The 13894-nt window shown below is 32.8% G+C and overlaps 1 pseudogene; it reads right to left on the reverse strand.

The window, feature by feature from the left end:
* Positions 1–6218: 6218 nt before the first annotated feature.
* On the reverse strand, positions 6219–13610 carry LOC124917197 (annotated as a pseudogene).
* Between the last annotated feature and the right edge of the window lie 284 nt (positions 13611–13894).

The raw sequence follows: 13894 nt of genomic DNA on the forward strand, positions 1-13894 counted from the left end.
TGATATTAGACGCAAGTCTAATTATATTAGACTAGGCGGTTTAATAGACGCTTTTAATTAGAAGGAGTTGACTTATTTCATTAGACTGATTTCTCCAAATCCGTCTAACTGAAATACGTCTAATGCTCTGTTCAAGCAGTACGCTTGAATCTAGCATTTCTCCTACCCACGTGCTATAGCTGTACCCTACTCCTGCTCCACTTTCATGTGAAGATTAGTACAACAGCTATATGCATCCAATCAAGGAATGCCACGTAAGAGAATTTTCCTCACATTACCCGTTTTGCAAGTACATTTCTGATGGAATATTCGGCGCACTACCAGTTCGGTACAACCACGATCCTTGTGCTCAGAACCTGCTGTGTACAATGGAGGCTCTCCAATGGAAGAGCACCACGTATCATTCTTGAAGATTCGAGTGTTAGCTCCTGATCAGTATTTAACCAATCCTTAGAGCAACGGACGAAGCACGATCAACCTAGATAATTTCCGAACGAACAAGCATTCTGATTTTGCAGAAAGAGACTACTCAATCATCTTGCTTACTGAACTCAATCTTGAAGCTTCTTTCTGATTGTACTGTGTGTGAATCGAGATAGAGAGCTAGAATCAAAACACCATTAGCTGAGTGATATTCTTCATCTTCTTGTAATTGAACAGAAAGTGTTCTGTTCAATAGTGAGCTAAGTGTGTGTGTAAACTGTATTTGATTCTCATCATATAGTGAATCCTTCCGGTGGTTGGAAGAAGGGGTGACGTAGGAGAGTTTCTCCGAACATCCATAAACAAACTGCTGTGTTCTTCATTTTCTGTCATCTTTTCATATTTCATCTTGTGCTTCAAACCCAAGTAAACAATTCCGCCTTGAATCTGTTTCAAGTGTTTACACAAGTTTGCGTAGAATAGAAAGCGAATTAAATCCCTAACAGGATTTCTATCAAATCGTTTTTCATAAGCCTTCATCCTTAGCCAGACCCCCGTCTCTATCGATAAAGTCGATCCTATCAGAAGGTGTCCCCTTCAGGTATCTCACTACTTGAAGGGCTGCTTGCCAATGTATTTACAGTGGTTCATGCATGAATTCGCTTAGCTGTTGAACGCTAAAGGCAATGTCGGGTCGTGTAAAATTTAAATATATTAATCTACCGACAAGCCTTCTAAAGTTTTCTGGTTCAGTCAAAGTAGAACTAGATTTGCAGTTTAATTTCACACCTTTAATCATTGGGACTGTAGCTGGTTTACAACTAGTTAAACCTGTATCAGCCATAATATCTAAAATATATTTTCGTTGATTAACATATATCCCAGACTTTTTTCTATGTATTTCCAGTCCTAAAAAATATTTTGCATTGCCCAAGTCTTTAATAGAAAATTTCCTATTAAGATATTGTTTTATCAGATTAATTTTATCTAAATCATTTCCAACAATTAAGATATCATCTACATACACCAATAATACAACAAATGATTTATTAGTCTGTAAAGTAAATAGGCAATTGTCATGAACACATTGTAGAAAACCAAAATCAATAAGACATTTTGAGAATTCTAAATTCCATTGCCTAGATGCTTGATTTAGACCATATAAACTCCTTTTAAGTTTATAAACCTGGTTTGGAGATGCATCCTTATAACCTTAGGTGGAATCATATATACATCCTCTTCAATATCACCATGAAGGAATGCATTGTTAACATCAAATTGCTGCAAAATCCAATTATTAGCCGCAGTTAAAGCAAAAAATAATCTGACTGTTACCGTTTTGGCTACCGGGGAGATGCTGCTGTGAAAATCAATCTCATCTACTTGATTGTAGCCCTTTGCAACCAAACGCGCTTTGTATTTTGAAACTGAACCATTTGGATTTAATTTTGTTTTGTAAATCCATCGACATCCGATTTCTTTTTTACCTTTTGGAAGTTGAGTTAAAATCCAGGTTTCATTTTTCTTAAGAGCAAAAAGCTCTTCTTCCATAGCTTGTTTCTAGTGAGATAATTTTGAAGCTTCTTTATATGAATGTGGTTCTTTAAACATAGAAATATTTCCTAAGAATTTTAAATATTCATCATCATCACACTTAGATGCATATGGATAAGTATTAAGATTATATAATGTTCTATCATTTTCAGATGATTTTGAAGCAGTATTTACAATATAATCATTTAACCAAATAGGGGGATTTATTTGTCTTGTGCCCCTTTTTTCCTCGTCTTGTAAAACATAAGTTTCAGTAATAACCGATATTTCTAAAAAATCTGTATTTTGTAGAACTGAATTTTCATTTGGTAAAACAATATTTTCAACAAATTGATCTATATCATCATTTTCTATTTCAGATTCTGATTCTTCCAAGATTTCAGAAGTTTCATCAAATACATGAGAAGTTTTTTTTTTATGTTGTATTTTCAGTTATGAAATAGGATAAATGTTTTCATGAAAAATAATATCTCTTGAAACAACAATCACTTGTTTTTTTCAATCAAAAACTCTGTATCCCTTTTGATCAGAGGGATATCCAATAAAGACACATTTTGAACCTCTTGGTTCAAATTTTGTTTTGTATGGAACATTGTTTTTGATATAACAAAGACATCAAAATACTCTAAGATTAGAATAATATGGTTTTTGTTTAAACAGTTTGTGAAAAGGATTATCCCATTCTAGTGTTTTAGAAGGAATTCGGTTAATGATGTGGGTGGCCATTAAAATTGAAAAGGGCCAAAAAACTTGTGGCATATTAGCTTGAAAAAGAATTGATCGAGCCACTTGTAAAAGGTGTTGGTGTTTGCGTTCAACTACCCCATTTTGTTGAGGGTATAAACACACGTTTTTTGGTGTAAAATCCCATTTTTCCTTAAAACATTTTGACATTCATGATTAACAAACTCATTTCCATTATCTGTTCTAATAACTTTAATGGGAAGATTGAATTGAGTTTTAATCATGGAATGAAAATCAATAAAAGTTTGAGTAACATGATTTTTAGTTTTAATCATAAATGTCCAAGTAAATCTACTATAATCATCAACAATAGTTAGCATGTAAGGACAATCAATAAGCGAAATTTCTTTGTAAGGACCCCAAACATCCATGTGAATCAATTCAAAACATTGAAAAGTTTTAGAAGTATTAGATTTAAAAAGGCAATCTTTTTAGTTTAGAAATTGGAAATATATCACAATGAACATTTTCATCTTTATTAATAGGATATGCATGTTTTAGTGCAACATCAGAAAGATGACCTAGCCTTCTATGTAGTAGTAAAAAATCAGTACATGTATTGAAAGTATTATTTTCTATAACAGTTTCTGTTCCTAGGTTTTCTAGGATGTAATGGTTTTGAATGAATTCCCCTTTTTCTATGATGTTGTTGTCTTTAGGATCCTGTAATAAACATCCAGTAGAAGAAAATTGACACATAATATTGTTGTGTTTAGCCAATTTAGAAATTGACACTATATTATATGTGAAGTTAGGAACATGCATAACATCTTATAATTTTAATTTTTCAGAAAGTACAATGTTACCAATTTGTTTTACATGCTTAGTTGTTCAATCAGGTAAAAACAAAGGTACATTAGTTATGGTTCTAACATCAGTCATGACATTCAATTCTGAACAAATGTGATAACTAGCGCCACTATCAATTATCCATAACAGTTTGTTTTTATGATTATTATGCACATTAAGACTACATGCACCTGTAACATTTTTTATAGAAGACATACATTCGTAGAAAGTATCTTTTCCTTTTCCTTTTTCTTCGGCAAAGTAATTCTAGTACACATGTGGAGTTTGAGAGTAGATTAGAATCTCAACCTGTAATACTACCATCAACTACACCAAAGTTATTTGATACTTCACCACCTCCTACACCACAAAGATATTCAATTGCTACTTATAGGCCAAAACGTGATATTAAACCTCCTCGAAGACTTAGTGAAGCTGATTTGCTACGCAATGAGTGTTGTAAAAGATATTGATTTTTATGAAGAAATTTCTTCATATTCTGATACAATCACTTGTGATGACTATGATAATTGGACGATTTCTATGCATGAAGAGATGAAATCTCTTCATAAGAATGGTACGTGGAAAAGCGTAAAATTAACTGTTGGAAGAAGGCTATTGATTGTAAGTGGGTGTATAAAAGAAAGGAATGTACATTTGTGATAGGATCGGGATCACCATAGGAGACTGGGGTCTCACAAAGGTGAACGCTTACACACACGCCAGTTGAAAATAACCCTATTAGAGGTTAATATCGGTCTCTATACTTCGTAAGTTGTCACAAACTCTTGAACCGATTTCAAGCACGGAAGTGTTTGTTTTAACTTGAAGCAACACGTAATCGGTTTAGGAAGCAACATAGGAAAGATATCACAACACATAATTTATGGATGTTCAGATATAAAATCCTACATCACCCCTTCTTTTCAAGAATTTGAGAAAGATATTCATTAGAATAATCAGACCATTTACAACGCTTATGTCGAACAATCGAGACTTAGTAACTGCTCGTTTTCGACCTCTCAATAGTTTCACTATATTGAACAGAAACATATTCTGTCAACTTACAATACTCACCACTCACACAGAATAGATGAAATTGTAATACACACTTGTAAGATTCTAACACTTGTAGATATTGAATAGTTTGTTAGAAATCTAGCTTGAGTAAAAGGTTGTTCAAGGATTATTCAAGGTTTTTCCAAGGTAATCAGGTGCTCAAACCGGTTGAGCTTTGTTCTCTTAAATAGAAATATTACAACGGTCATATTCTTCTTCTTCAACGGATATATTTCCTTGATAGTACGTCATTTCTTGAATCTGATTGGTTGAGGATCGGTATAGTACAACAAATAGGATATCCTTTGATTTTGTTTGTACTCCGATACTAGGTCAACATAGCATTAATTGGATTAATGATTTCCAAGGAGCAATCAACATACATATTTGACTTCTAATGATTTGGCGGTCTTGAATAGTGTGATAGACAACTGCTCCAAGTATACTATATCGGACTTATACCGAAATGGTAGTTTAAATTAATTTGGCAGACTTCTACTCCAAAGATATCTTTCACTGAAGTGGCAATGGAATGGTCTGGACGCTTGAAGACTATTCTCTATATTTACCGGATATATTTTACCTAGCATTGATATGGAAACTATCGGTTGTCCTTTGAATAAAATTGTTTTAGCATATAACCGGTTCCGCTTCTTGTAACTAACCGGGCAAACTATCGAGCAATCTTTCGGTTGCGACATTTGTGAATGACCGGTCAAACTACCATTGGATGGATCCCACCGATTCCTCATATAATAAGACCGAAGTGAGGATATTACCGGTTCCATTTCATTCATAGAACCGAACGGATAACCGAGCAGTCTACCGATTGCGCCATCTTTCATAAAGCCGAAGATGCTACCGAACATTCTACTGGTTGCACTTCTGATGTAGAACCGAATATACTACCAATCTTCTACTGGTTGCGCCGTCTTTATAGAACCGAACATATAATACCGGTTGCACCTATTTTATAGAACCGGAAATATAAAGCCGATTGATTCTTCCGGATGCGCCATCTTTATAGAACTGAAGAGATAATACCGGTTGTACCAATTTAATAAATGACCGAGCAGATAACCGATCATACTACGGGTTGCGCCGTCTTTTATAAAGTCGAAGATGCTATCGATTCCGCTTCTTTATATCGGTTTACTAAATTCTGCAACTGTCTTTAAGGAAAAATCGAGCAGTTTTATTTTCCGGTTTTCTTTATTCTACACAAAATTAACTTGTTTAAGTTCTTAGATAATTAATTAATACTAATTAATTATCTAATTTATCTAACAATTTCTGACTGTTTGATTATTTAATCAAAATATTCAAAATCTTGTAATCGTTGGCAACTTATATTAAGTTAATTTTCATTTAATTTTAACAATTTATCTGTCTTTGATAGTTTAGAAGAAATTATCAAAGCCTTTTTGTTTTATTAAAAACGGTGATCTGGTTTCTTGTAATTTCTCCCTTTTTGATTGTTTTAACTTTAAAACTATCAAAACCAACAATTTTAAAAGTAGATTTATCATGAGGAATTCTTGTTTATTGAGCATAATGATAAGTAGAGTTAGTAATGTAAACCAGATTTTCAACCCAAAGGTACATAAAGTAAAAGCAAAATAGATAAGGGGTAGATAGAAGGGAAGGATTTAGTGTCTCACTCTTTTCAGTTTAGAAACCGGTTGTGAGAGGTCTTCTTCTATCCATTTTGACTTGAAGCCCTGATTTGGTTGACCGACAGTATTGGTTTCAGGATCGTTGTAAAGTGAGCTCCCACCACCTCTTCGTATTCTTCGACTTGACCGAGCACTTCTTGGAATTTCTGGTGGGGGTACTTCTAGTTGAGGCTGAGGTTTTGCAATTCTACGTCTTCGTATCAACGGTGCGTCATCCTCCGATATTTCATCTTCCGTCAATTCATTCTCCGGTATTTTATTCTCTACTGCCTTAGATTTCTTAGACTTCTTTCGTTTAACCGCCTTGGACTTTTTAGCGGTAGGTGCTGGAACGGATGTATCATCTACAATAAGTTCCTCCTAAAGACGTCGTGCAACCTATTCATTAGCTTGTTCATCGGCTTTAGTTTTAGTGTCTTCTTCTTCCTAAATACGACGGGCAGCTTCTTCATGCTCCCTTAATTTTTCAGCATCGACAGCACTTTGAGATTTAACCATCTCTTAAAGTTTTGATTATACGACTTCGACGACCGAGAGTGTCTTGGTGATGACAGGCTTTATTTTTCCCAATTCTTGTCTTACCTTTGCCAATCCTTAATTGTGAGACCTTGACGAGGATGCTCGCTCTTTGTCCATGTTATCCAATCGGGCTTCTATAGATGCTTGCCAAGGAGATAGAATATTTCGAAGCATCTGCTTATTGTTCGGACTTGGGATTTCTTCAGAGGTGGATCGAATTGAGCCGAGAGCACGAGATTGAAGAGGTAAAACACCATGAGAACTGATTTAAAGAGACCGTTCCGTGTAGGCCAGTCTTTCAACACTATCATTATTCATATTGTTATTATGATTAGAGGACTTACCCGATAGAGATTTGGCAGGAATTTTCATTTCCTTTTCGACAAGTAGTGGGTTGGAGTTGGCGATATCTTGCCCGTCCTCATTTTATTATTCATTTGAGGTTGACCCTAGCAATCTGGAGTCTAACTCGTCAGTTGAAGTGATTTTGTTTGTTTCGTAACCTCCTCCCAAGCCTGTATTGAGGCCCCATGGTATTGTTCTTTAACACATCGTCCTTTGACCTCATACTCATCAAACAACTCTCATTCCTCGGATGGAGTCTAGGTAGGCTTAGATGTTTGACCCTTTTCAAGTAACGACTGCTCGGCTTTGACAGTTTGAGTTTCACCTTGAGGGAGAATAGGCCCTTCTTCAACCGGTACGGGCGTTGGAGTGATTCTCTCAAATTTTGAGATGATTAAATGGAAATCCTCTATGACAACTTTTAGTAGCATAATTATATTCTTATCCGCTCTTGTTGTATCTCCCTTTAGGTTAGACTCTTCCTCGCATTTTTTAATGATCGGAAGTAATATTTTTCTTCTAGCGGAGGCCTCCACAAGTTCACTTCTTAGTAGAGCCCCAGTCACTGATGAAGTTTTAGTCAAAGAAAAGATAGCTTGTTCCAAGGACAGGAGGGAAGAGCACTTCTTCTCTTTAAATTATTTTAAAAAGTTTAATCTAATATTATATAAATGAGATTTGTTTAAATATAATGACAAAAACATTATAAAAAAAAATACAATCGTTCAAATTATCACCAAATAAAGTGAAAAATAAATGATTAAGCATTCGAGAAATAATAATAAAAACATAAGTCAAATATGTTTATCAACGAATAAACCTAATATAAAATATAGTTTTAACAATTTCAGATATGCTCAAGAAAATCAATATTGGACGTTCTCAATAGCACATGATTGAAAAAATTATGATAATTTTATTTTTAATAAAATTTTGAGAAATATGAAAAACTAACGAAGTCAAAGTCAGTGTATTCAAACTGAGATGAATAGCTCACGAAACACCATAATTTGTAGGAAGTGTGGCCAAGAAAGTTGTACAAAACGTAGTTAAAGATGTATTTGAGTAAAATAGTGAAGAATTTAGTGAAGAATTATTGTAATTATTTTTATAAATTATTATATATAGTTATGGGTAAAATATTTTAAATATATTTGTATTTATCAAATTATTTATGAGTATGATAAAGTGGATATTTATTATATTATATAAATAATATTAAAATATAAATATATATATATATATATATATATATTAAAATTATAATTATAAAAATAATAATTTAAAATATATATATATATCAAAATATAAATAATAATGTAAATATATACCTCAAAATATAAATAATCTAATTTATAAAAATAATAATTTAAATATTTTAATAAAAATAATAATTTAAATATATATTTAATAATAAGTTTAAATATAATAAAAATATAAAAATATAAAAATTAAGTTTGAATAGTAAAGTAGGTTAGTTTGGGGATGACACTACAACAAAAAAGACCTACGACGACCCTTAAAAAGATTTCTACCAACTCTTAAAAGCGTCGCCAAAAATATCACCGACCCTTATTCTTGCGTCGCCATAAACAAGGTCGGCGCAAGTTATAACAACGCTTATTTAAGCATCGGTAACATTAATTTAAGTGTCGACAAAACCCCATTTAATTTTTATAGATTTTACTTTAATTTTTGTTTGTATTTTTGTTTTAAATTTATTAATCATTAAAAACATTTAAAATATCATTTTCTATTCATTATTGACAATTTAAATAATAACAAAAAAACATAAATTTTTTCAACAATATTTTCTCATAAAATCATAGTCAAATAAATAAATATTAATTACCAAATATTCTAATGTTCAAATAAATAAAACATTAAGTTCCCGTCAACTTCGAGTGAACTCTAGCTTTGTATGTATAGAACATTTGTGATGATCACTATTCCTGTCGGAAAGAAGCTCACCAACAAAATCATTAAATATTAATGGAGTGAAATGATAAATAAAGATGAATCATTAATCACCCGACAAATATTTACAAGTTCAAATAAATTTATCTAAATATTGCACTTACAATTATGATGTTCATAGAATTTGTTCTAATTTGCAACAAAAATATTCAAGTCCTATTTATCTGAGACAAGGACAAAAAAGACAAAAACCTTAAGAGTCTAAAAAATACACATGACAATAAGTTATGTAGATACAAAGAATGTATGAATTACGCAATTTCAAATGCAAACAACCATGTTTAATGACTTAAATAGTATCTTTATCCATAGAGAATCATCTCTTCAAAAATAAATAATAAAATATTATAAGTGCTAAAAAGAACCGAGCCTTTTTATTTAACAAAAATTAAAAACTATTGGAAAACAAGTTTTCTAGAATTACCATCCTCATGAGCTTCCTAGCTGATAATGACATTTGCAAATCATATAACGCAATGCAACGATCACTAAACCCAAAATAAAATAAATTAATGAACCAACAATTATATTTGACCAACATAAATTATAAGACTATGGTTCAATCAATACACATTTTAAATCATTCATCTAAAAATACCTACCTTCTTATGTTGCCAAAACATTTAATTCTCTAAGGTTTAATCGAACTGATATAACTGTAATTATCCTACTCAAACATGTTTACTGGATGAGACCTATTTACATCAATTTGAACTCCACATCATTCAAATGCTCGATGAAAGGAAAAAAAAGAGATTAATACCTATTAGGGTCCCATATGTCTAGTTGAGAAGCACCAGTGGCGAAGAGTGAACCATCCCATTGATAATCAACAACCTTAATAAATTACCCCAAATAACCAACTTGTTCATAACAATACTAGTCTAATATAAACCATCATTGAAACAAGGCATTCATTATCTTGATATAAACATACCATAATGAATGCTTCCACACATAAACGGCCTAAGGCTGAGTAAAAAAGATATATTCTTAGATAAGAAAGAACTTGCTATTTCATTTCAGTAAAGTATATAATATGTTCTAAAAACACTACATTAACAGAATTACAAGACAAATTATCTGAAATTGTATATGTAGAAACATGACCATCCATTTCGTGGAGAATAATTTATGCTTCTCACAAAATACTTTGGTGCAAGCTGTAAGTAAGATCATAGAAAATTGACTCATCTTAAATTCATTTCACAAACTTAAAAAAGAAGAATGCCTGGTACTAACTAATATCAATGTCTTTCATCGATTTCAAAGTTATTTCATTAAGATGAAAAAGAATGAAAATAGTATAAAAACAATATACATTGCTATAAAAACAAGGAAGTGGTGGTCCAACCCGTCCAACAGAGTTGTCATCCCACTCTGTAAAAGCACCTCCAGCACAAGTCTCCGTCAAGTCGTAGCCTTGGCCAATAGGTGCTTTGAAAGAACATGGCAAGAAACCGTGATATATTATGGCCATGGATATGCTAGCAGGTTTTAGATACACAATGAAAGAAGGTCTAACAATGCAATCAGACAGTGGCCCCTTTTGCAAACACATTTTTTGTTGTGAATGTATCTCATCTTTATGCAAACAAAGAGCAAAGATTCATTAATGGTTTCTCATTTGTATCCGAATTTAAATTTGAACACCAAAAGTGTTTTCAAATGGGCCAATTAATCTCATTCTCGTTCTGGGTGTAGAGATATATTGGATGACAAAAATTATGTTATATTTTCTTTCTAGAGAAAGATACAAAGTTGGATATTAGAATGTTTACCCCATACAGATGTTAATAAATCTATGTGTTTTAGCAGATAAAAGTGCTCCACCACATAGCATGAATCTGATCTCTTTGCCAAAGATATCCAACATATATCTCTCTAGTCCATGGGTTCCAAACCCTTTTCCGTTTGCAGCTGCTAGTTGTCTACTATACGCAATCTGAAAACATTTCTTTGCAAAACCACCTTTCGCCTCAACCTACGAGAGTGTATATTTATTGAAGGATGTAATTGCTTCATTTCTAAAATTTCATAAAAATAATAAGTTATCTTCGAAAAATTAAGTTATCAGACCGTCTTTGAAACTCCTTCTCTAACACGATCTAGAATGGATGGAACTACTGTCATGATGGTAGGCTTCAAGGCAGAAGCATCTCCCTTGGTCCCTTTCTTGATTTTATTAGTCCCTTGGTCCCTTTCTTGATTTTATTAGAAGTGTTTGTCAAAGTCAATGGTGAACCATAGCCAATTGAGCAGCCAACAGCCAATATCAAATACGGGAAATAAAGAATATCTGAAAAGTTCAGTTAGAAAGACAACTTATACTAATACCTCTACTGCCAACTCAAAAACGTGTGAGCCAGAGGCAAATACGCCAAGTAAAAATAATTTTCTCCCATGTTTGGAATCAATGTCATAACTGCAGCTGCAGTAGCTACAATGTTTCCATGAGTTACCATGACTCCCTACATATAAGAGTTGAAGACATGTTCAAGCAAAAGGAAGCATGATTTATGAGCATCATACAAGAATATAAGAATAAGATCTTAATGAAGAATACATAATATAAGCAATGTCACACCTTTGGTAGACATGTACTTCCACTAGTATACATGATAACCGCAACATCTTCCCTGAAAGGTAGTCTAGAATGAACAAGACTTTCTACCACAAGCTTCTCAACTTCAGTGAATGAATTAACACTCTAAGTCTGGCTGTTGGAGGCACATTCTATTTCATCATCTTCAAAGGAAACAACATTGCTTATAGTTCTCAAGATCAAACTTATAGCATCCAACTTCTTCAACTACTTGCGATCAAATATCAGGGACGAAACTTGTGTCTGTAATTTTTTTACGCAATTAGATACCCTATGATTCAGGGAGGTGAAGTTAGTAATGGGAATGTTCTGTCTACCTCGTTGAGTGAGTGGATCAGGGCCTCATCACCAAGGGATTGAAATGACCTTACTTTGTTACATCAATATTGAAACAAGGCATCTGACTTCATGCAAATCAATCAATAGAACTGGAGTATCATCAACACTTACTAACTAAAGATCACATGTTTTATAATATATAGATATATTCGAATTGCAGCAAGCTATAAACAACCGTCTCAAGAAATCATTATTGAGTTGAAAAGGTATGAAAAAGTCCAAACTTATGGACATTTATTAGTGTGTGAATCACTCAATTGACAAAAAGGAGAAGAGCATAATAGTCTTTGATTTTGTGAATACATATTGCAGATCCAATGAGAGAAATACAATCCACATGTAATCTGGAGGTAGAGATCAGGTTATATATAAGGATAAGGTCAATTGCTGCAGGAATTCAAAGATTGAATACATCAAGTTGATACTCTAATCTATGAACAACGTGGAACCTATTCATATCACCCTCCAGAGTTGATTTAAAGCACAACCAAAGAATCAAACTCAATTTTCATTTATGCTGATGTTCAATATCCATAATCTTCACTCGAAAGCATATTTAAAAAAAGATAATCATTGCTTGCATCGATGGGAAAACCAGAAAACGAACAGGAAAGAGGGGGAAAGAACTTACACTCCTTCAGCAACGCCACCGACGACTAGAGACTTGCACAGGGACGTATGTATAGCAGGACTAAGGTGGGTTTAAGCCCACCCCTTAATTTTTTTATGTATATATATAATTAAAAAAAATCCAAACACCCTGTTTCTTATTCCTTTCCAATGCTATACCATATATAGAATATATAGCCTACTTATATATATATATATATATATATATATATATATATATATATATATATATATATATATATTATTTTTAGGATCTTATATAAAAATTAGAGACTTACAAAGAAAGTCTGAAGAGGGACAACTTCTGTGTTTAGGATAATAGAAATGCCTATCAACCAATTATAATACTTAACTTCAATTTAAAGTTCCAAAATGTCCAACATGCCTAAAACAGTGGCTAAATAGGACCAAACAGGAACACAAAATTAAAGTACCATTTTATAAAAGGGATCGACATTTCAAATCCATGCCAGATGTCCATTCAAACTTCTAAGATAATCTTTAATTTTTTATTAATTACTCTTTTTTTTTTATGAAGGGTAGTTAGCGGTCATGATCAACACCTAATTTGATTAGCCTATTTGGCTTGACATTTAAAGCAAATAATTAAATACGTAGTAAGATTTGGAACGTACCCGGGAATGAAGGATAAACACACTGTCCTCCAAACTTTTATTGATGATGCTTCAAATTTATTACAACTGGATGATGGTGCTAGAGAGTACAATATAGAGAGAGAGAGTACAATACAGATTTCAGGGGTCGTTTTCGCCTCTCCTTTCAACCCAACATAAACAACTATTTATAGTAAAACATTTAAATAAAAGTTAAAAACTTGAACAGTGATTCCCAAGATTCCCGGGATAAGTTTTTTCCGCAAATTATGGATCTTGTCTTCTTCTTCTGCAAACAGTACCTCCCGGGATTCCCGGGATAAGTTTTTTCTGCATCTTTCGGATCTTGTTTCTCTTTAAATTTTGAACTGGCTGGATGATGATGATCCAACGTCTATTTTTGAAATTTTTTCAACCAAGGTGTCTTTGATTGCTTCGAAAATGTCTTCAATGGCGACATCACTTTGAGCGTCTTGAAGATAATCGGATGCCATAGTTGAATCTGATTTGTTTGATTTATTATCATCCTCAAATTTAGACATAAAGTCTTTCTTCATTTCTTCAATATATGCAGATATCATCTGACTTTTTGATAAGTTCTCTGACCTCATTCGAAATTT

The sequence above is a fragment of the Impatiens glandulifera genome, unplaced genomic scaffold (assembly GCF_907164915.1).
Source record: "Impatiens glandulifera unplaced genomic scaffold, dImpGla2.1, whole genome shotgun sequence".
In the NCBI taxonomy this organism is placed as follows: domain Eukaryota; kingdom Viridiplantae; phylum Streptophyta; class Magnoliopsida; order Ericales; family Balsaminaceae; genus Impatiens; species Impatiens glandulifera.